At 48.5% G+C, this 23842-nt stretch overlaps 1 pseudogene; it reads right to left on the bottom strand.

Annotated features, from left to right (window-relative positions):
- Nucleotides 1–264: 264 nt before the first annotated feature.
- Nucleotides 265–1244, bottom strand: LOC107120204 (annotated as a pseudogene).
- Nucleotides 1245–23842: the final 22598 nt, after the last annotated feature.

The following is a 23842-nucleotide window of genomic DNA, read 5'->3' on the forward strand; positions in this document are numbered from 1 at the left end:
CTTGCCACGACACAATCTTCTTATACTGTAATGTTGCCCATTTGGACTTCCCCTCCTTGAAACAGTGGGTGCCCTTTCCCTTTGCAATGGAACCTTGTTCCACCTTCTCCTCAGGGTTCATCTCCCAAGGTTTCTTAGCCTTCTCAAAGCTTTTCAGTTTAATATCATAGTGTAGCTCTAGAGTTGCCAGACTGCTTGGTGTGGGTGGGGGTCTCCAGCTTTTAGGTGCTCATCTTCTCCCCCTCCCCCATCACCCCCTCTTACCAGCAGGGACCCAGAAATCATTGTGACATTGAGATCTGTCACGGACTCTTCTCACTTCTTCACGTTCTGCCGTGCTTTCTCCAGGCCATGGAAGAGGTGGTAGTTTTCTGCCTCTCCTACTTCAAATTGCAGCTTCCCCTTGTCAAATACTGTCTCCATTCTGACCTTCTATCTCAATCTCTACCGGGGCTCCCTCTACCGCCTTCCCAATTCTTCAGGATCCTTTGGATTATTCCACCATCTTCATCCTCAGCGAGGTCTTTCCCCTTGAAGTCAAAGAGCTCTGTCTCAGAGATCAGTGTGGCCTTGGGAGGTATCTTGGGAGGGCTGCCAGCAGAGCCATAGGCATATTCCGGTTGGCAAGTAATCCGATAAAGCTCCCCAATGGCCATAGTCCCCACAGCAATGTCCCCCGCTTTGATAACTTCACCTTTCCCAAAGTCAAATGAGGACTTGTCCTTTCTGTTCCGCCTTGAGTCAAAGTGTGGGCTATCCAGAAGCCGCCCAGTTTGGTGTCGTGGTTAAGTGTGCGGTCCCTAATCTGGGAGAACCGGGTTTGATTCCCCACTCCTCCACTCGCACCTGCTGATGTGACCTTGGGTCAGTCACAAGCTCTGGCACAGCTGACCTTGAAAAAGAGCAGTTTCTGTCAGAGCTCTCTCAGCCCCGCCTACCTCACAGGGTGTCTGTTGTGGGGAGGGGAAGGGAAAGGAGTTTGTCAGCTGCTCTGAGACTCCTTTGGGTAGTGAAGGGCAAGGGGTATAAATCCAATCTCCTCCTCCTCCTCCTATATAGTGGACTGTCACTTTATCACCTATCATGGTAGATTCTGTCCCGACTCCTTCTTCCTTGACAGTCTTAAGGACTCCGTTGTCCTGTGTGGGGGTGATGTTGACAACCCCCTCAGCACTCACCTCTTTGGCCTTGGCCTCCTTGAAGGTCATGGTGGGGCCCTTCATGGCGGTGGTGCTGTCTCTCATGACCGCAACCCTAGAGTCGGATTCGACTGGCTTTCGAGCAAGGGAACCTTTACCTTTACTTTATATCTTTTTAGAGCACCTTGTCTTGTCTTGTTTTCCCCCTGCCCAGTACTGTAAAAATAAATCCTTCCTGTTTCACTGTTTCTCTGCCTTGGTCATCACGCTCATGTTTTCTCAGCTGTAAAAGGGGCATTTTGGGTGGGCTTGAGAGGGTACCCTGGGCCTTCTCAAGGGACCGAAGTCCAGGGTGGTGGAGGCAGAAGGTGGAGCTGCCACTGAAGACATCAGCCTCACCATGTGCAGTCATGAGAGACAGCACCCCCGCCCTCCACTACCCAAAGGAGTCTCAGAGCGGCTTACAAACTCCTTTCCCTGTGGGAGTCTTCCTGTTCTCATGATGGCAGTGAGAAACTGTGCGAGCCACTTCTTCGTGAGTGTGCCGCTGTTGATTAGGAACTCATCATGGATGCCGCCAAATCCTATCCACTCTTGGTATCCTTCAGTGCCTTGGAAACCGCATCAGCACTGAAATTCCCCGGCAGCTCACAGTCTTCAGGGAAGGGGCGTTTCAAAATCTGGAGTTCTTTTTTTATCCTGATTGTAAAATCTCAATCCTTTGGAGCTCTGAATCGGGATACCATCTGGGCAGCTACCTGGTTTGATATAACCTCAGGATTTCCTTGGAGCACAGGTGGGCCTTCACCTATTTTTTTTTAACATGCTCCAGGCTTTCCTACTGGAATGCCTGAAATCCAAATTCGCCATGGCTCAGAAGAAGAAGAAGAAGAAGAAGAAGAAGAAGAAGAAGAAGAAGAAGAAGAAGAAGAAGAAGAAGAAGAAGAAGAAGAAGAAGAAGAAGAAGAAGAAGAAGAAATTGGATTTATACCCCGCCCTTCACTTGGAGTCTCAGAGCGGCCTACAAACTCCTTTCCCTTCCCCTCCCCACAACAGACACCCTGTGAGGTGGGTGGGGCTGAGAGAGCTCTGACACAAACTGCTCTTTTTCAAGGACAGCTGTGCCAGAGCTTGTGACTGACCCAAGGTCACATCAGCAGGTACGAGTGGAGGAGTGGGGAATCAAACCAGGTTCTCCCAGATTAGAGTCGGCACACTTAACCACTACACCAAACTGGCTCTCCTGGCTCTGTTTGCCATGCAGAAAGTCCCAGATTCAATCCCCAGCATCTCCGGTTAATAAAAGACTGAGTTTTAGGTAATGTGAAAAACTTCTTCATGAGACCTTGGACAGCAGCTGCCAGCCTGAGTAGACAATACTGACCTTGGACTGTGGTCACACGCGTGAGATAATGCGGGCAGGAAGCGGGCTGTTTGCCCCGGACCAAAATGACACATGTTTGCGCGATCAGACTTCCGCCCGCGCGCCCCGCAGTTCCAAATACTAGCAGCCTTTCCCCGGTAGCTTTTTTCCACGCTCCTGTGGCACAACGAGACGCCCCGCCAATAACTCCGGGATGCTGGACAGATGTTTCTGTCTGATCACGCCCCTTTACTCCGCGCGGGAATCGCACCTTTGCCGCCGCTTTCATATGTATGATCGCAGCCTTGATGGACCAAGGGTTTGATTCACTGTAAGGTAGCTTTCCCCGCCCCAGAGAGCTGCTAGCATCACAGTTAAAGGCTCAACTACCCAAGATGCAGAGAGTTCCATGAATGGCACTTCCAGCAGGTGTTTAGTTGAGGTTGTCATTTTTGTTTTACTCTAAAAGTAAGGTGCACAGCATCCTGAATCTTATGGGCTCCATGGTAAGACGGAAGGGGGGGGGGATTCAACCTTCTCTCTGTATCATTTGCCTGCCCTGAAACACCCCCAGGGAGACCTTATATGGGAAAGAATTACAACACACCTCATGGGTTATGCCAACAACAAGAGAAAGCATTCAACATACCCTGAAAGACTGAAAGAGCTACAAAACGCTAATTATGCTGAATTGCGGATTGTTCTGATAGGTTCTACCATGTTCTTTCGGTACCCACCAGAATCTAGGCCTCTGGGCCTACAGTGCCACCTATTGATTTTATTGATTTTATTATTTATTTATTAAATTTGATTTGCTAGGCCGCCCTTTCCAACTGGTAGGGCTCAGAGTGGCTTACAACAGAATAACATACAAAATTCCTTAGTTTAAAACCAACGTTAAAAGGGCCTCCAATACGAAATTGGTATGACTCTATCTGGAATCACTTTATGCTGGGTAAAATAGATTATTCTACAGGTATTCAAGATTTCGAAGTTTATTGTAAAAAAAAAAAATCAAGCCATTTGGTCTCCTAGTGTTAAATTTTTGCAAGATGAGGAAATGGTCTCCTCTAATATATTTCATAAGGAATCGTCGAATGTTTAGACTTAAGGAATTTTGTAGTCATTTTTCTCCATGTGCAGTACGTGAATATGGGTAGAAGATATAGTGTGTATTTATACTGTTTCGGGTTTAGTTTGGTAGGGTATTGTTGTACGGGTATGGTGGGTTTTTCAATAAAAATGTATTTTTTTTAAAAAAAAAAACCACCTAAAAACAGATCAATAAATAGGAACAAAATACAGATACAGGATGGTGGGGGGGACACCAGCTCCCCCAGCCTCCTTGGGGGGGAGGGGTTGCAAGGGACGGGAAGCCTATGAGAGTGCTAGAGGTCGTACTATCCCCGTCGCTGTCCTCTACCAAGTGCCTGGCGGAACATCTCTGCCTTGCATCCCCTGTGGAAAGATAATAACTCCCGCAGGGCACGGATGTCTTCCGGCAGAGAGTTCCATCAGGTGGGGGCCGGCGTGACTGAGAACCATCCAGCATCCAGGAGGCCCCGTCAGGGAGTTCAGGTCACGCTCCAGCCTCAGCAGCAATCGATAACTATAACCTGTCCTGGAGGAAATCATGGGCTATCTGACGAGTCCTCGGCAGTAAATCTTCTTCCTGAGCAAAGGTCTGCTGAGAAGCCCATTACAGTGAGGAAAGGGTGTTTATCATCTCTTCTGGACTCTATTAGTTTCCTAAGACAAACCAGGCATCTCGCCATAATATGGCCGGTGAGAGGGGAAAGGTACAGAGCAAAGGTCACTATTATTAAATACATTGCTCTTTGTTCACTGTTTGAGATAGATTTTTTTTTTAAATGAAACCTAAAAAAGAGACAGTTTTAAAACAATGAAGGTTGGGGGGGGGTTGTCGTTATTTTAGTGGGGGAAGCCATAACAGAAAAACAGAACATATCTCAGAACTAATTCTATGAGGGGGTAGCTATGTTAGTCCATTGTACTAGAATTACATTGAAGAAGAAGAAGAAGAGATTGGATTTATACCCCGCCCTTCACTACCCAAAGGTGTCTCAGAGCGGCTTACAAACTCCTTTCCCTTCCCCTCCCCACAACAGACACCCTGTGAGATAGGCAGGGCTGAGAGAGCTCTGACAGAAACTGCTCTTTTTCAAGGGCAGCTCTTATCAGAGCTATGGCTTGCCCAAGGTCATCCAGCAGGTGCAAGTGGAGGAGTGGGGAATCAAACCCGGTTCTCCCAGATTAGAGTCCGCGCACTTAACCACGACACCGAACTGGCTCTCTTGCAGTCTGATAGCACCTTAAAGACTAACCTTGGGGTACTACGGGACTCTTTTACGATGCTACCAGACTCCTGTGCAATTTTGCTCTCAGAATTAGTTATCTTCAGAGAATCTTTTTCAAGGCCGATGCTTTGGACAAACTGAGCCCATCGTAGGATATGGCGGGATATAAGTGCAATAAATAAATAAAGAAGTTCCTTTACCTAGAGCATTAAATTAAACATTCAAAGGCCCTGAATAATCCAGTTGGTAAATCCAAAGGGGAAGCATTATTTTAAGAAAGAATTTCGTACCTTTCCGTTCTTTGCGACCGCATCCATTTCCACCTCTCGTGCCCCCTCAATGAATTTAGTGAGTACGACGGGGTGTTCCTATTAGCATAGGGCGACAGAAAAGTATACGTCCAGTATGAATATCTTTGACATTCTGATAAGAGCTGGCATAAATTCAAAATCTGGAAATATTGAGGGGAAGGAGACAAGGTGAAAATATATATATCATGGTAACAAAACTTCCTCCTAGCTTAAGTGTTAATAATAGGAGCTGTTAGTTTTCTATAGTACCTGGCATAGAATTTGGGTACTTATGAATATTGTTTCTCATCTCTCAGGACAGCAGGTCTGCAGTCCCCTTGGCTGTTAACATGAGAAAATGAGCCATGAATGGTTGAGTAGGTGATGAAACAGAGGCTGGAAATGGTGGTGATTGGAGGACATACGAGGGGAACGAAAGGAGAAAGGGTGTCCCCTTCTTATTATTACAGTGCAGTATTATTACAGTGCAGAGAGCCAGTTTGGTGTCGTGGTTAAGTGCGTGGACTCTAATCTGGGAGAACCAAGTTTGATTCTCCCCTCCTCCACTTGCAGCTGCCGGTGTGACCTTGGGTCAGTTACAAGTTCTTTCAGAGCTGTTCTCTCAAGAGCAGTTCTCAGTCAGAGCTCTCTCAGCCCCGCTCTGAAACTCCTTTGGTAGTGAAGGGTGGGGTATAAATCAAATCCTCAGCACTGGGCTGAGATCTGGAAGACCCAGGTTCAAATCCCCACTCTGCCCTGGAAGCTCACTGGGTGACCTTGGGCCAGTCACACATTCTCAGCCTAACCTACATCAGCGGGCTGTTGTGAACATAAAATGAAGGGGGAGAGAATAATGTCAGCGGCTTCAGGGCTTCACTGGGGAGATAAGTGCGGTCTAAATAACTAAATAAGTAAAAAGATATAAATAAATCCTCAGGCCGGTGAATCTCCATGCCATATGTGTGTCATCTCCAGACTACAGAGATCAGTTCCCCTGGAGGAAATGGCTGTTTCGGATGGTGGACTCTGTGGCATTATATCCTGCTGAGATCCCTCCCCAACTCCACCTCTAAATCTCCAGGGATTTCCCAACCTGGAGCTGGCAACCCAACCTCCCAAAGATAACCTGTCAACCTGTTGGGAGACCCCCTATCTTAATCTGAGCAGGGAAAAGAGGCGGGTAGGAGGGTGACAGAAGATGGAAAGGGGGAAAGCTGGAAGTAGGGACTGAGTGAAGAATGGGGAGGAGGCAAAGGGGAGGAGTAAGCAGAGGATAGAGATGCCATTCCTCAGTTCGAGGTGGGGGATCCCCCAGTTTTTCAGGATCCTGCCTGCTGCCAGCCAGCTGGCTAGAGAGGGGAATCCTGCCCCCAAATGTGACATGCTGACGTCACGTGGAAGTGACATCATCGCGTTGGTGATGCTCTGGTCTGGGGGCAAAACTCTATGGTTGGAGGGCAATTTTACCATAGAGTTTTGCCCCCAACACCAGAGAATTGCCCTGCACTGTCGACGACATGGTGATGCCAGAGCATTGTCGTGTACTGTCGTCGACATGGTGATGTCATTTCTGCATGATGTCAGCCCATCGCAGTGCTCTGCCCCCATTCCCACAAAGTCCCTCTTCCTCCACCACGGGCACAATCATTGGACTTGGCAACTCTAGCAGAGGAGTAAAAAGGGCCTTTTCCCCTCCCCCCAAATACCTCTTACCCGACCCCGGCATTTTTGTGGGATCAGGTAATTATCAGCCAGATTCGAGTCCAGAAGCAACTTAGAGACCAGCAGGATTTTCAGGGTACGAACGTTCGAGAGTCCAAGCTCCCTTCGTCAGAAAGTTCGGACTGCTGAAAGCTCGCTCCCCGAAAATCTCGTTGGCCTCTAAAGGTGCTCCCGGACTCAAATCTAGCTGTTTTACCCCAGACCAAACACAGCTACCTTCTGGAAAACTTATCTTCAAGATAATTATCAGTTACAAACATTTTCTCCAGAATCAGCTTCCTGCAATATTCATTGAGGCCATCATTGTGTTTTCTCGGCTGGCGGTTCGCTTTGTAACACCTTGCTGGTATCTCACCGCCAGGGTTGGAGGCGGCTCGAGGAACAGCGGCCAGCTGGAAAGCCGGTCCAGCGCTATCACAGTCCAGCAAGTCAAAGAATAAGGAGTCTGTTAAGTCTTAACCCCGTTTCTCGTTCTCAACACAACATCACGGCGTGACACTAGGCGAATCAAAGCGCCAAGGTGTCTCAAAAGGACAGAGCGCCCAGCTGGAGGGAACCAGATGTCTACAGCTGATTGGTACATTGAAAAGCTGGCCTTTAAGGGCCTTAATAGAGGTTGTGGGCACACTTTCGAAAATGGAGTTTTGAGAATATGAGCCTGAAAATGTTCAGACTCCTCATTTGTAGAAAAAATCCCATGATCCTCCTGTTCTCCAAATGTACAAATGCATACTCTCTGAGACACAAAGGCAAAGGGGCAAATTTTACCCACAACCCAACGGTGCCCCGGAGAACAGTCTACAGAAATGATTGGCTGTCATTTACTTGAATGCAAACACATACGCTACTGCACATAAGAGGAAGGGAAGGATATTGTAAGTCGCTTTGACACTCAGTGTGAATGGGTGGGGTATAAATCCAATCTCTTCTTCTTCTACTTACTAATGTGTATTCAACACACATTAGCCGCATCAGACACAAAGGAAGCATATACATTTTGTAAATATATTTATTTATTTATTCCATTTGTATCTCGCCCTCCCCGCGAACAGGCTCCGGGCGGATCACATTAGTCGGTACAAGGTACCATAAAATCCACATTAAACATTTTAAAACAGTCAGATAAACATAAAGTGCTAGTAGTGATCACCATTCCATCATTAATTGAGATGGCGTACTATATAATGTTTCCCTCATGGATCACTGCCTTGTCATGGCGAGGGGGCTTGCGTGGTTCGATGAGGCTGTGGGCTATGCCATGGAGGGCCACCCAGAAGAGCAGAGGACAAGTACAAGTAACCCCAGAAAGAGTGAAGCGGCTGGGCCAAAGCCGAAAGGACGCTCAGTTGTGGATGTGTCTGATGGTGAAAGGAAAGTCCGATGCTGCAAAGAACAATACTACATAGGAACCTGGAATGTAAGATCTATGAATCAAGGTAAGCTTGACGTGGTCAAAAATGAGATGGCAAGACTGAACATCGATATCTTAGGAATCAGTGAACTTAAGTGGACAGGAATGGGCGAATTTAACTCAGAAGACCATTATATCTACTACTGTGGCCAGGAATCTCGTAGAAAAAATGGTGTGGCCTTTATAGTCAACAAGAGAGTGCAAAAGGCAGTACTGGGATACAATCTCAAAAATGACAGAATGATTTCTGTCCGATTCCAAGGCAAACCATTCAACATCACAGTAATTCAAGTGTATGCCCCAACCACTGATGCAGAAGAGGCTGAAGTGGACCGGTTCTATGAAGACCTACAACACCTCCTAGAACTAACACCAAAAAATGATGTCCTCATCATCATAGGGGACTGGAATGCTAAAGTAGGAAGTGAAAAGGTAACTGGAATAACAGACAAGTTTGGCCTTGGAAAGCAAAATGAAGCAGGGCAAAGGTTAACAGAGTTTTGTCAAGAGAACACACTGGTCATAGCGAACACCCTTTTCCAACAACCTAAGAGGCGACTCTACACATGGACATCACCAGATGGGCAACACCGAAATCAGATTGACTATATAATTTGCAGTCAGAGATGGAGAAGCTCTATCCAGTCAGTAAAAACAAGACCTGGTGCTGACTGTGGTTCAGATCATGAGCTACTCATTGCAAAATTCAGACTTAAACTGAAGAAAATTGGGAAAACCACTAGGCCATTCAGGTTTGACCTAGATCGCATCCCTGATGAATATACAGTAGAGGTGAAGAATAGATTCAAGGGTCTGGATTTGATAGATAGAGTGCCTGAAGAACTATGGACAGAGGTTCGTGACATTGTACAGGAGGCAGCAATCACCACCATCCCAAAGAAAAAGAAATGCAAGAAAGCAAAGTGGCTGTCTGATGAGGCTTTACAAATAGCAGAGGAAAGAAGGAAAGCGAAAGGCAAAGGCAAAAAGGAAAGATTTACCCAACTGAATGCAGATTTCCAGAGAACAGCAAGGAGAGATAAGGAGGCTTTCCTGAATGAACAATGCAAAGTAATAGAGGGAAACAATAGAATGGGAAGGACTAGAGATCTCTTCAAGAAAATTGGAAAAATCAAGGGATCGTTCCATGCAAAGCTGGCCATGATAAAGGACAAAAACAGTAGGGACCTAACAGAAACAGAAGAGATTAAGAAAAGATGGCAAGAATACCCAGAAGAACTATACAAGAAGGACCTCAAAGTCCTTGACAATCACGACGGTGTAATCACTGACCTCAAGCCACACATTCTGGAATGCAAAGTCAAATGGGCCTTAGAAAGCATTACTAACAACAAAGCTAGTGGAGGTGATGGTATTCCAGCTGAGCTATTCAAAGTCTTAAAATATGATGCTGTTTAAGTGTTGCACTCAATTTGCCAGCAAATTTGGAAAACACAACAGTGGCCACAGGATTGAAAAAGGTCAGTTTACATTCCAATCCCAAAGAAGGGAAATGCCAAGGAATGTTCAAACTATCGCACAATTGCATTCATTTCACATGCTAGCAAGGCCATGCTAAAGAAGAAGAGATGGGATTTATACCCCGATCCTACAAGTTAGGCTTCAGCAGTACGTGGATAGAGAACTGCCAGAAATACAAGCTGGGTTTGTAGAGGAACTAGAGATCAAATTGCGAACATTCACTGGATTATGGAGAAAGCAACAGAGTACCAGGAAAAGATCTACTTCTGCTTCATTGACTACGCTAAAGCCTTTGATTGTGTGGATCACAACAAACTATGGCAAGTCCTTAAAAAGCTGAGAGTACCAGACCACCGCACATGTCTCCTGAGAAACCTGTATAAGGGTCAGGAAGCAACAGTTAGAACAGGGTATGGAACAACTGATTGGTTTAGTATAGGAAAAGGAGTACGACAAGGATGTATATTGTCCCCTTGCTTATTTAATTTATATGCAGAGTATTTGGGTTATTTCTATTTTCTTTATCTCCTTCCATTCCAAACACACAAATATTTCCTCAAAACTTGGCTACATAGCAACACTTTGACCAAAACCTACATGAGAGCACAACATTCTAAAATTCAAATGCCCTTCAACTCGAATCAGAAAAATGTCTCAAGCAACCTCAACCTGTTACAATTTGCTCAAAATTTACTGACTTCCAGTAGGGTTGATGAATGATTGAGTTTGGAAAGTAACATGCAATAATTCATGTTGGCGTGCAAGGAAAAGTAAAACCGTGTAAGAGAAAAGTGGGAGGCCACTTTCAGAATACATCCTGATAAAGGCTAATTCAGAATGTGGCAAAATACCGACATAAGGATATTATTTTCTGCAAACACTAGCAAAATATGGTGCTAGAGGGAAATTATCAAATTACCTCCTTTCCCAAACAAACAGAAAACACCCACCACCCCCAGAAATGTGTAAGGAAATGCTGAATGGAAGGATCGAATTACTGGAAGAGCTGAAGTGAATGGGATGAATGTGAGATGAAGGAAATCATGGTACCTGTGAAACTCGAGTTGCCTCTGCCAAGAATTTCTTCATCTCTTTTTCTGTATACACTACATTCATTGCTGAGCCACTATAAGGGAAGGGGGGAAATTTTGAGTTAAACATATTGTCATGCCAACATCCAAGTTAAGAATGTAAGAACATAAGAGTAGCCATGTTGTATCAGGCCAGTGGCCTATCCAGTCCAACACTCTGTGTCACACAGTGGCCAAAACCCAGGTGCCATCAGGTGGTCCACCAGCAGGGCTAGAACTCCAGAAGCCCTCCCACTGTTTCCCACCAAGCACCAAGAACACAGAGCATAAGAACCTAAGAGAAGCCATATTGGATCAGGCCAATGGCCCGCCCAGTCCAACACTCTGCATCACACAGTGGCCAAAACCCAGGGGCCATCAGGAGGTCCACCAGTAGGGCCAGAACTCCAGAAGCCCTCCCACTGTTTCCCACCAAGAACACAGAGCATAAGAACCTAAGAGAAGCCATATTGGATCAGGCCAATGGCTCATCAAGTCCAACACTCTGCATCACACAGTGGCCAAAACCCAGGTGCCATCAGGTGGTCCACCAGCAGGGCCAGAACTCCAGAAGCCCTCCCACTGTTTCCCACCAAGCACCAAGAACAGAGAGCATAAGAACCTAAGAGAAGCCATATTGGATCAAGCCAATGGCCCGCCCAGTCCAACACTCTGCATCACACAGTGGCCAAAACCCAGGTGCCATCAGGAGGTCCACCAGTAGGGCCAGAACTCCAGAAGCCCTCCCACTGTTTCCCACCAAGCACCAAGAACACAGAGCATAAGAACCTAAGAGAAGCCATGTTGGATCAGGACAATGGCCCGCCCAGTCCAACACTCCGCATCACACAGTGGCCAAAACCCAGGGGCCATCAAGTTCTCGCATTCAGAATCTCTCTCCCTTTCAAACCCCTGGCCCTGTTCTTCCTGACGCTGAATGAATGAAGGAGCCATCACCAAAGCAAAGAGATAATATCTGTGAGTCAGTTCCGGTATCCTTGTTCACTCAACGCGTGAATCGAAATGTGGGATTCATTCCCGGTGGACGCGGTGATGGCCAAAAGTATAAATGACTTGAAAAGGCCATTAGGTCCATGCATTGAGGGCAGGTCCATCAGGGGCCATGACAACGGAATATGTAAACTGTGGGGGTTTATGCTGGAAATAAACCAGTATAATATTAAACCAACCACTAGAGGGAGGAAAACATGTGTGGACCAGAACACACACACACACCCAAGCAACATGAATTTGCAAGTGAAGAACAGGAGCGCGTGGAAAAGCCCACCGCTGTTTACTTCAGGCCATCTCATGAGTCCATGGGCAAGGCAGGAGTTGAACCAGGGACTCTTTTGCTCATGACACACACACCAACTGCAGGGCTACATCATCTTCCTCACCGTGCACGGTGCCTACAAATCCTGCTGGAATCATGATGGGCCACAGCTATTCCACATGCTAAACGCCTTCGAAAGAAGAGCATACATCTTTTGGTACAAGGTTCTCTTCCTAAATAATTTAAGTACACAGAACTTTGCACTGCTGGAGTAAGATTCTTAGGAAAAAAGCCCAATGCAATGGGATTTTAAATGAAGCACTTAATGAAAAGCCTCAATTAATTACACCGCGAAGGCCTTTTGCACTTCTATTCACGGCTACATTATGTCAGAGAGCTTGTTTTTCTGGGATAAATGTCATCTCTGCTCCATTCAATGTCAGAGTTGCATCTTTCAGCTTCCCTTATTATTATCAGGCTTCAATTCCGTTTCCATTTACACGAGCGAACTGTGCTCAGTCAATACGTTCCCCTCTTCCTAGTCTCTCGGCTGTGAATAAGCACTTCGCCACATTAAGCTCGGGAGAGGGGGGTATTTAGAACATCTCTGTGCACTGATTCAATTCATTTCTAGTCCCCCTTTGTTTTGATTTGACAGCCGCGTCCTGGAAGAGAAGCCGTTTGCCGCAGCACACATCCGACAGAAAAGAGCGGCACGGAGGATTGTTCTCTGAGCGTGCATTACCAGAAGCCACCGTCAACGTAATACCAGGATCCCTGCCTTTCTCAGGTACGAAAAGAAGGGACTGGCAACACGCATGCCATTTGTGTTTGCAGGATGGTTTCCACAGGTGTGTTTTCTGGGATCTGCTGCTTCACGAATAAGTTATAATTTCTTAAAGACAGGAGCAAGAGTCCAGGAGCACCGGAGAGACTAACAAAATTTGTGGCAGGGTATCACTGCTCACTTCTTCAGATAGCTCGCGAAAGCTAGTCCCGTCACAAATGTTGTTAGTCTTACAGGTGCTCCTGGACTCTTGCTCTTTTCTCCTGCTACAGACAGACTGACATGGCTACCCATCTTGATCTATCTGAAGAAGTGGGCAGGGACTCCCGAAAGCGCCTCCCCTGCCACAAACGTTGTTAGTCTTTCAGGTGCTCCTGGACTCTGGCTCTTTTCTGCTGCTACAGACAGACTAACACGGCTACTACCCATCTTGATCTATTTTTTATTTACTTCATTTATAACCCACTTTTTCTCCCCAGTGGGGACCCAAGGCAGCTTACATGCTTCTCCTCTCCTCCATTTTTGTCCTCACAACAACCCTACGAGGTAGGCTAGGCTAAGAGTGTGTGACTGGCCCACCCAGCGAGCTTCCATGGCATGAGTGGGGATTCATACCTAGGTCTAGTTTCATCCCTACAGCCAGTTTGGTGTAAGGGCTAGGAGCATAGACTCTAATCTGGGAGAAACGGGTTTGATTCCCCACTCCTCCTCCACATGCAGCTGCTGGTGTGACCTTGGGTCAGTCACAAGTTCTCTCAAGGGGCAGTCCTCGAGAGAGCTCTCTCCATCCCACCGACCTCACAGGGTGTCTGTTGTGGGGAGGGGAAGGGAAAGGAGATTGTAAGCCGCTCTGAGACTCCAAGTGAAGGGCAGGGTATAAATCCAATCTCTTAGCCAGTTTGGTGTAGTGGTTAAGTGCGCGGGCTGTAATCTGGGAGATCCGGGTTTGATTCCCCACTCCTCCACTTGCACCTGCTGGATGACCTTGGGCAAGCCACAGTTCTGATAAGAGCTGTCCTTGAAAAAGAGCAGCTCTCTCAGCCCCGCCTGCCTCCCAGGGTGTCTGTTGTGAGGAGGGGAAGGGAAAGGAGTTTTTAAGCCGCTCTGAGACACCTTTGGGTAGTGAAGGGCAGGGTATAAATCCAATCTCCTCCTCCTCCTCCTCTTTTTCTTCTTCTTCTTCTCTTCTGCTCACAAGAGCATAAGAGAAGCCATGTTAGGATCAGGCCAATGGCCCATCCAGTCCATCACTCTGTGTCACACAGTGGCCAGAACCCAGGGGCCATCAGGGGGTCCACCAGTGGGGGCAGAACTCTGGAACCCCTCCCACTGTTGCTCCACCAAGCACCAAGGATTGAATCTGGAAGCTTCGGCATGCCACGGCCCCTCCGCATGCACATGCTTAAGAAAGAGAACCGCAGTGATAGCTCTTAAATGAGGTTTAGATACATTCATGGAGGACAATTCTATCAACGAAGAGGACATCCGGCAAGCGAGTGGAACCTGCATGCTCAGAAGCAGGAGGCCAATGAATGCCAGCTGTGGGGCACAAACACCAGATATGGGGCTGTGGCCTCCCGGCCTGGGTTAGAGAGTGAGAAGATTGAAGGAGAGGAGGACAACCTCGGTAGGTACTGAATGGGCCAGCAAACTCAGCTGGATCTAATTTGGGAGCTGGGAAAATGAGCAACCCTCCGCACTGGATGGTGGGTGGGTTATGGTGGTGAAGGAGGAGGAGGAGACTGGATTTATACCCCGCCCTTCACTTGGAGTCTCAGAGCGGCTGACAAATTCCTTTCCCTTTCCCTCCCCACAACAGACACCCTGTGAGGTAGGTGGGGCTGAGAGAGCTCTCTTGAGAACTGCTCGAGAGAACAGCCCTGAGAGAGACTTGTGACTGACCCAAGGTCACCCAACTGGCTTCATTTTTACAAAGTGGCTTACAATCACCTTTCCCCTTCCTCTCCCCACAACAGACTCCCTGTGAGGTAGGTGGGGCTGAGGGAGCTCTTTCCAGAACTGCTCTTTGCAGAACAGCTCTGAGAGAACTATGGCTTGCCCAAGGTCATCCAGCAGCTGCCAGTGGAGGAGCCGGGAATCAAACCCAGTTCTCGCAGATTAGAGTCCACGCACTTAACCACGACACCAAACTGAAGGAAGGAGATGCCATGTTGCCTGCCTAGTGGCCACATGCCGAAGATAAAGCCCATTTCGAAGCTCTGAACACAGTGTCAAGAACCTCAGAGGTGCCCTGCTGGAGATCATCTAATCCAGCATCCTGTTCCACATCACACAGTGGCCAACCAGCTGACCTGGAAGACCAGCAAACGGGGGCGTCGAGTCCAAGGCCTTCACCTGATGCTGCCTACTCTGAGTGCCAGGAGTCAACCGTTGACAGCCAGCGTGATGTTGTGGTTCAGAGCTGCAGATTCTATTCTAAAGACCTGGGTGAATCCTGCTGGGTGACCTCGGGTCAGTCACTCCCTCTGACCTCAGACCTAGTGTGGTGCAGCGGTTAAGAGCTGAAGACTCTGATCTGGAGAGCTGGGTCTGATTTCCCACTCCTCCTTCACGTGAAGCTTGCCGGGTGACCTTGGGCCAGTCACTCTCTCTCTCAGCCCACCCTGAAACCCAGTGTGTTCTAGTGGTCAAGAGCAGTGGACTCTCATATGGAGAACCGGGTTTGATTCCCCCCTCCTCCCCCTCCCCATGAAGCCTGCTAGGGCCAGTCCCGGTTCTCTCAGGACTCTCTCAGCCCCACCTGCCTCCCAAGGTGCCCGTTGTGGGGACAAAAAGGCGATTGTGAGCCACTTTGAGACGCCTCATGGAAGAGAAAAGTGGGGTATAACAACCAACTCTTCTGCAACTCTTCTTCTTGACTGCCTTTGGATTTGGCGGATCCCTTGAGTCACCATCGCTAGTAGTCAGTGACGAACCTCTCCTCTAAGAATCTTGCCTAACTCCCTTCTAAAGCCATCTGTGCTTGTCGCCATCACAACTTCCACCAGCACTGAGCTGGATAATCTAATTCCACACTGAGTAAGGAAGTGTTTCCTTTTCTCTTCCCTGACTCATCACTCTGGGTGTGCACTGCATGGTGGGCATGTCCGTGAGGGGATACGGTAAAGGTAAAGGTTTCCCTTGCTCAAAAGCCAGTCAAATCCGACTCTAGAGCCAGCGCTGTCCGAAGACATTTCCACATGACTGGACGCCGAGGCGCACGGATCGCTGTTACCTTCCCACCGAAGCGGTACCTATTTATCTACTTGCAGTTTCTTGCTTTCGAACTGCTCAGTTGGCAGGAGCTGGGGCCAGAGACGGGAGCTCACTCTGTCACGCGGCACCTGGGTCTCGAACTGCCGAAGTACCGACCTTCCATTCTGCAGTTCAGCATCCTAACCACTTGAGCCACCGCAGCCCCTTACGTGATGGGATACCAGACACTAAATGGGGAGGGACGTCAGTGGGCTCAGTACCTGAACGTGGAACACAATGAACACCTTGTTTCGGACTCTGTCTGCATCCATCAGGAGTGCAGTTGTGAAGCCTGCAAATGGTGTGATTTCTGGCACTGGGCTGAATTTCTCATTCTTCATTTCTTTGCATCGGGCAGAAATGACTCACCTTAAAACATAGGAAGGTCTCAGCAAACACGGATAGCCAATCAAGTCTGCAAATGCAACAGCGTCTTCCTAGAAGGGAAAGGGAAAGGTTTTGCTTACACGGGGAGAACTCCTAGGTATTTCACCATCTTTAGAAGCAAAATGTGTATTCATTCTCTGCCTGCCCATATCAATCACTTACTTCTTTTGTTTTCATGTTAGGTTTTTCTGAGGGGTGTGTGTGACTAGCTATCCTGCTGGAATGAGAAATCTTTCCATGTCACACAACTTGTTTGTTAAGAAGTCTTGCAAAGAACAAGAAGAGGAGATTGGATATGTACCCCACACCCTTCACTACCCGAAGGAGTCTCAGAGCGACTTAAAATCTCCTTTCCCTTCCCCTCCCCACAACAGACACCATTTGAGGCAGGCGGGGCTGAGAGAGCACTTTCAAGGACTGCTCCTGAAAGAACAGCTCTGCGAGAACTTGTGACTGACCCAAGGTCACACCAGCAGCTGCATGTGGAGGAGTGGGGAATGAAACCCGGTTCGCCCAGATTAACGTCCGCCCTCCTGAGCGCTACGCCAAACTGGCTCTCAAGGTCGCGGAAGTTTTGCTTAATATACTGTGTTGATCTGACATAGAAGCCTATGTGAGCCGCAGTGACTGCAATACAGCCACTCTAGATGGCTGGATCAGACCAGAGGTCCATCTAGTCCAGCATCCTGCCTCACACAGTGGCCAACTAGTTCCTCTGGAGGTACAACAACAGGGCACAGAGTCTGAGACCTTCATAAGAACAACAGAAGAGCCATATTAGATCAGACCAAAAGTCCATCTAGCCCAACATCCTGTCTCACATAGTGGCCAACCAGCTCCTCTGGCTGGCCAACAACAGGGCACAGAAGCCGAGACCTTCTCCTGATGTTGCCTCCTGGCTCTGGGATTCAGAAGCTTAGTGCTTCTGGATGTGGAGGTTCCCCTCAGCCACCATGGCCAGTAGCCACTGATAGACCTCCATGAAGATCTCCGAACATCTGGGATGCACAAAATCCAAGACGTTCCTCAAACACTCCAAGCCAAGGGGTGTGTCTAGAACCCAATTTGCTGCTTAAGACCTACTGTGCCACCCTCAGCAGAAAAACTGCACTCTTGTAAGTCCACTGACGGCCATGGGCTGAGGAGGGTGTAACTCTGTGTAGGATGGCATTCTACGGGGTAGTCAGCCTGTCATTGGGCTGCTGTACCATGTCTGACCTGGGGGTCGGGGGGCTCACATGACTGGCTGACTCCCCCGTACAAAAATTCCCTCTGCACGAAAAACTAGATACCAATGGGGACACCAACTGGTTTTTGTTTTTACCCTGTCCTCCATTTTACCCTCACAAGTACTTTGTGGGGTACGTTTGGCTAATAATTAATAAATTATTATTATTCTATGGTATTGTGTGTAGTATAGCCAAGAGATCCAAAGACTGCCTGACAACCTCAAGTTCTAGCTCTTTTAGCATTTTGCACCACTAGGGGGTGACCTAGACTTATTTTGGGGGCAGAGAGATGTCTGAAAGAGCTGTGACCAACCCAAGGTCACCCAGCTGGCTACATGACAAGGAGTGCGGAATTGAACCTGGTTCTCCAGATTGGAGTCCGCCACTCTTAGCCACTACACCATGCTGGCACTCGTAGGCTTGGCTGAGAGTGTGTGACTGGCTCAAGGTCACCCAGCCACCTGCCATGGCAGAGCCTGAAACCCGGGTATCCCAGATTGTAGCCCAACACTCCTCTTCCACACTGGCTCGCAACCTCCCCTCCTTCCTGGCATGCACGTTTCCCAAGATCTTTGCTTTTGACTGGAAGACTCAGTTGTGTGGGAGGGGCTGTGGTCCAGTGGCTGAGCATCTGCTTGGCATGCAGAAGGCTCCAGGTTCAATCCCAGGCATCTCCAGTTAAAGGACCGGGCAGGAGGTGATGTGAAAGACCTCCGCCCGAGACCCTGGAGAGCCGCTGCCAGTCTCAGTAGACAAGACTGACTTTGATGGACCAAGGGTCTGATGAAGAAGGAGGAGGAGGAGATGGGATTTATACCCCGCCCTTCACTCAGAGTCTCAGAGCATCTTATAATCTCCTTTCCCTTCCCCTCCCCACAACAGACACCCTGTGAGGTAAGTGGGGCTGAGAGAGCTCTTTCGAGGACTGCTCTTGAGAGAACAGCTCTGAGAAAACTTGTGACTGACCCAAGGTCACACGGGCAGCTGCAAGTGGAGGGGTGGGGAATCAAACCCGGTTCTCCCAGATTAGAGTCCGCGCACTTAACCACGACACCAAACTGGCTCTCAAGGCAGCTTCATGTGTTCACATTCATGTGTGAGTAGCACAGTCTGAAGGGGTGCACCCAAATACTGATTGACTGCTTCTGTGAAACTTAGATGTTGCTTGCTTCTTCAGGACAGAAGTTCCTTTGCCTTCATGGAACGCTATGAAACTGCCTTATGAACTGGCTTCTGAAAACGACGGGAAACAGTGGTGAACAGTCAGTTTCAAGTGTGTGTGTGTTTCTACAGACCAAAGAATCCACTGCTCTCCAGGGCGCCTGAGCCACCTGCAGCTCATCGAGAACAGCCGAGAAGACGGAGCGGTCCTCGGCTCGGTCGATCTGCACGGGGTCGGTGCCCATGATTTTCACCCCATTCTTGTAAAGGGGAACTGCCAGATTATTTGGGATCTGCCCTCCCACAGAGATGATGCAGCCATCACACGCCTAGAGGGGACAAGAGAACAAACAGTGAGACCAAAAACAAATCCAGCAGTCGACACACATGAACACACATTGAGTGCCTTCCAGTGAATCAGACCCTCGGTCCATCAAGGTCAGTCTTGTCTACTCAGACTGGCAGCCGCTCTCCAGGGTCTCAGATTCAGGTCTTCCCCATCGCCTCCTGCCTGGTCCTTTTAACTGGAGATGCCTCTGGGGACTGAACCTGGGACCTTCTGCATACCTAGCAGAGGCTCTTCCACTGAGCCACGGCCCCACTTGACAGCTCTCCAGGGTCTCAGGCAGAGGTCTTTCACTTCATCTCCTGCCTGGTCCTTTTAACAGGCGATGCTGGGGATTGAACCCGGGACCTTCTGCATGCCAAGCAGAGGTTCTACCACTGAGCCACAGCCCCTCTTGACAGCTCTCCAGGGTCTCAGGCAGAGGTCTTTCCCACCACCTACTGCCTGGTCCTTTTAGCTGGAGATGCCGGGGATTGAACCTGGGACCTTCTGCATGCCTAGCAGAGGCTCTGCCACTGAGTCACAGCCCCTCTTTGCAGCTCTCCAGGGTCTCAGGCAGAGGTCTTTCCCACCACCTACTGCCTGGTCCTTTCAACTGTAGATGCCGGGGATTGAACCTGGGACCTTCTGCATGCCAAGCAGAGGCTCTGCTACTGAGCCACAGTCCCACTTTACATGTCTCCAGGGTCTCAGGCGGAGGTCTTTCCCATCACCTACTGCCTGGTCCTTTTAGCTGGAGATGCCGGGGATTGAACATGGGACCTTCTGCATGCCAAGCAGAGGCTCTTCCACTGAGCAATGGCTCCTCCTCCGTTCATGACCTAACTATGCACCTCTTGGCACAACTACAATCAAGGATGAGACAAAGGCTTGGCCCCAGAGAAGTGTGACATTGCTTCTGCTTACATGGAGGGCTTTTCCATTTCTTTTGGCAGCAGCCCTTTCAGTCCTCTGAAAAGACAGTCTTCATGGACAGTCTTCATGCCCACTCCCTCCTGACTGAGAAGCCCTGCCCAAGATCCCAGTTAAACACATTGTGAGAGAAGTAGGGATGGGCATGAAGCAGCTCACGAATGTAAGTTTGTTATGAGTTTTGGCTGGTTCGTGCTTCATGAACCAAAGTTTGCAAACTGAAGAGCCGCCACGAACTTCCAAGAATTTTAAGGTGGTTCGTGCCAGTTCGTGAAGAGCAGAAAGCCGGGGTTTAAAAGGCTCTGAGCCATTTAAACCCCTGCTTTCTGCTCCCCACCAATCAGCTGTTTTTTCACAAGCAGAAAGCAGGGGTTTAAATAGCTCCAAGCCATTTAAACCCCTGCTTTCCTGCTCCCTGCTGCTTTTCACGGGGAAATCCCTGCTTTCTGCTCCCTGCAAAAAAAACAGTGGGGAACAGAAAGCAGGGGTCACGAACCACTACGAACTGGTTCAGTTCACGAACCAACCTCCAGGTTGGTATTGGTTTGTGGTTTGGTTCATGGTTCCCTAGACATGACTCTCCTCCCCTCCCCTCTCTTTCCTAGTCCTACCCCAACTTGCTATCATAGTTGACGGGACTCAGCTGGGTAGGTACTTTTTGAAAAGAAGTTCCAAAGCAGCCTTCTTTTCCTCAATCAGCTGTGGAGCCTTGGCCCATTAGGATGCGATCCATGTCTCTGGTCTCACTGAGGTATCTGGGCATCATCCCCAAAAAGGATTTGGTTCACACACACTCCATGATGAATCTCCAAGGTTATCGCTAAGGATGACAAACAGGCTTGGTGGAATTCCAAGAACTCCCGGCCACCCGCCGCAGATGTCAAATTGGAGAAGGCCTGCCAGAAAGCACAACCTTCCAAGGATTATATCGAGCCTGAAACTAGTTCATGCTGCCAAACTTGGGGGCTTCCCACCTGGTTTTTCTAAGGACAAACACCCAACTGGACAGCAGTGTTAATGAGATCCGGCTCATCTGAGTTTACGCAGAAAAAACCAACAGGGGTCACAGGTATCCATGGGGAAAATACAACAAACACTGTGACATGAGTGAATGGAATATTTAGTAAAGATCATGTTGTATAATGGATCAAACTTTACAAAATTACAAGGAAAAGTCCACCATACTCTCAATAAAACTTTACAAAATTACAAGGAAAGTCCACCATACTCAATTACAAGGAAAGTCCACCATACTCAATTACAAGGAAAGTCCATCAGACTCAACAAGGACCCGGATATAAACTCATTTCATCTCCATCTTCCTCAGGAGTAATCCTATTGTATGGCAAGGTATCAGCCTCTTGATACAGTTCAATGTCTGGTAGGAGCAAACCAATGCTTAACTTTTTTATTTCCTGCACTTTATCTTCTGGTTCCATTTCGAGTGTTAGTATTAGGAGCAAGCCAGTCTCGCCTCTTTAACTAGGTGCACAAGCCTCCAATATCATGCTGGCTGAAAAGCTCTCCATGAAAACACTGTAAAAATATTTATACTAGTAGCACCAGTCCTCTTTTCTTCTGGCTAAAAAGATAAAGGTAAAGGTTCCCTTGCTTGAAAGCTAGTCGAATCCGACTCTAGGGTTGCAGTGCTCATCTCCGTTTCAAAGCCGAAGAGCCAGCGCTGTCCAAAGACGTTTCCGTGGTCATGTGGCCGGCATGACTAAACACCAAGGCGCACGGAACGCTGTGACCTTCCCACCAAAGTGGAACCTATTTATCTACTTGCAATTTCTTGCTTTCGAACTGCTAGGTTGGCAGGAGCTGGAACCAGAGATGGGAGCTCACTCCGTCATGCGGCACCCGGGTCTCGAACTGCTGAACTACCGACCTTCCACAGCCTGCAGTTCAGCATCTTAACCACCTGAGCCACCGGAGCGCCTTACTTCTGGCTAGAAGCCTTCAATTTTAAATGTGGCTGGCAAAATATCCGAATGCTCATTGAGTATGATGGACTTTCCTTGTAATTGAGAATGGAGGACTTTTCCTTGTAATTTTGTAAAGTGTGATCCATTATACAGCATGATCTTTACTAAATGTTCCAGTCACTCGTGTCACAGTGTTCGTTGTTTGTTGCCTTTTCCTCACCTGAGTTTACGCCAGGGAGACAACCCCAGGCTAGCCCGATCTCATCAGATCTCAGAAGCTGAGCAGGGTCGGCCGGATGGGAGACCACAAACGAAGTCCAGGATTGCAACGCAGAGGCAGGCAAAGGCCAACCACCTCTGAACGTCTCTTCCCTTGAAAAGCCTACCGAGTCGCTGTTAGGGATGGGCGTGAACCGGCTCATGAACTAACGTTTGTGACGAACTTTGGCCAGTTGGTCGTTCGCAAAGTGACGTTAGTGGCAGGTCAACTGGCACGTACTTTCATGCATTCGTGGAGGTTCGTGCCAGTCAATGAGACATTTTGACAGGTGCAGGTTTAGGGGGGGTTTAGGAGTATATAGAACAGATCCTGTGCATGCTAGAGAAACCAAACTCCCAGAGGTTCTCTGGCTGACCCTCCTCTACCTGCCCTTCAAGTTTGGTGAGGATTGTATTTATGGGGTCTGAGTTACATCCCCTCCCAAGAAGGTGCCCCCAGGAAGGGGCTTTCTGGGGAAATGACAGGTGGTCATTTCCCCAGAAAGCACATTCCTGGGGGCACCTTGGGGGGGGGGCTGTAAGTCAGACCCCATAAATCCAATCCTCACCAAATTTGGAAGGCCGATAGAGGAGAGTCAGCCAGAGATCCCCTGTGAGTTTGGTGTCTCTAGCATGCGGGGGGGAGCATGTTCTACCAGGTCACAACCTGAAACAGTTTGTTTGGCCCCTAAAAGTTCATGACAGTTCATGGTTCACAACACAGACACACTGCAAACCATGAATCGAACCTCATTTTCCCTGTCCATCCCCATCTCTAGTCACCGTAAGTCATAAGAACATAAGAGAAGCCCATGATGGATCAGGCCAATGGCCCATCCAGTCCAACACTCTTCTGTGTCACACAGTGGCCAAAAATACCAGGTGCCATCAGGAGGGCCTGCAGTGGGGCCAGAACTCCAGAAGCCCTCCCACTGTTGCCTCCCCCCTGAGCACCAAGAACGCAGAGCATCACTTGCCCCAGACCGAGAGTTGCTATCTATACCCTGTGGCTAATAGCCACGGATGGACCGCTGCTCCAGATGCTTATCTAATTCCCTCTTGAAGCTGTCCATGCTTGTAACCACCATGCTTGTAGCCGTCAGCTGCGACTCAATCGCATTTATCAGCACAACAGCTGCCCCAAGCCCCATTTGCAGGTTGCAGCATATAAATCTAACTAAATAAATAAACAGGTGGGACTTGGGAGTCAAGATGTTAGTGACAACATAGCAAATCAACGTTGCTTTGTTGGCATTTTGCAGGACAAAGGGGGTGAGGGGCCAGCTTCACAGGGATCTTCGAAGATTGCTACCAACCGGCCAGGGCGACTTCACACAAGGCCCTGTCTCCACAAAGACCCTTGCCCCCTCCTGAATGTCCTTAAGTCTATGTTTAGCATTTGAAAAATGGCGTTGGCTCCAGCCGCACTGTCCCCGTGCATAAAATTAAGCATGTGTGTAATTGCCTTCGCAACCACAGGTTAAAACGCCGCTTGGCAAGGGCAAGGCAAT

The sequence above is a fragment of the Gekko japonicus genome, unplaced genomic scaffold (assembly GCF_001447785.1).
Source record: "Gekko japonicus isolate JY-2015 unplaced genomic scaffold, Gekko_japonicus_V1.1 scaffold5950, whole genome shotgun sequence".
NCBI classification, from domain to species: domain Eukaryota; kingdom Metazoa; phylum Chordata; class Lepidosauria; order Squamata; family Gekkonidae; genus Gekko; species Gekko japonicus.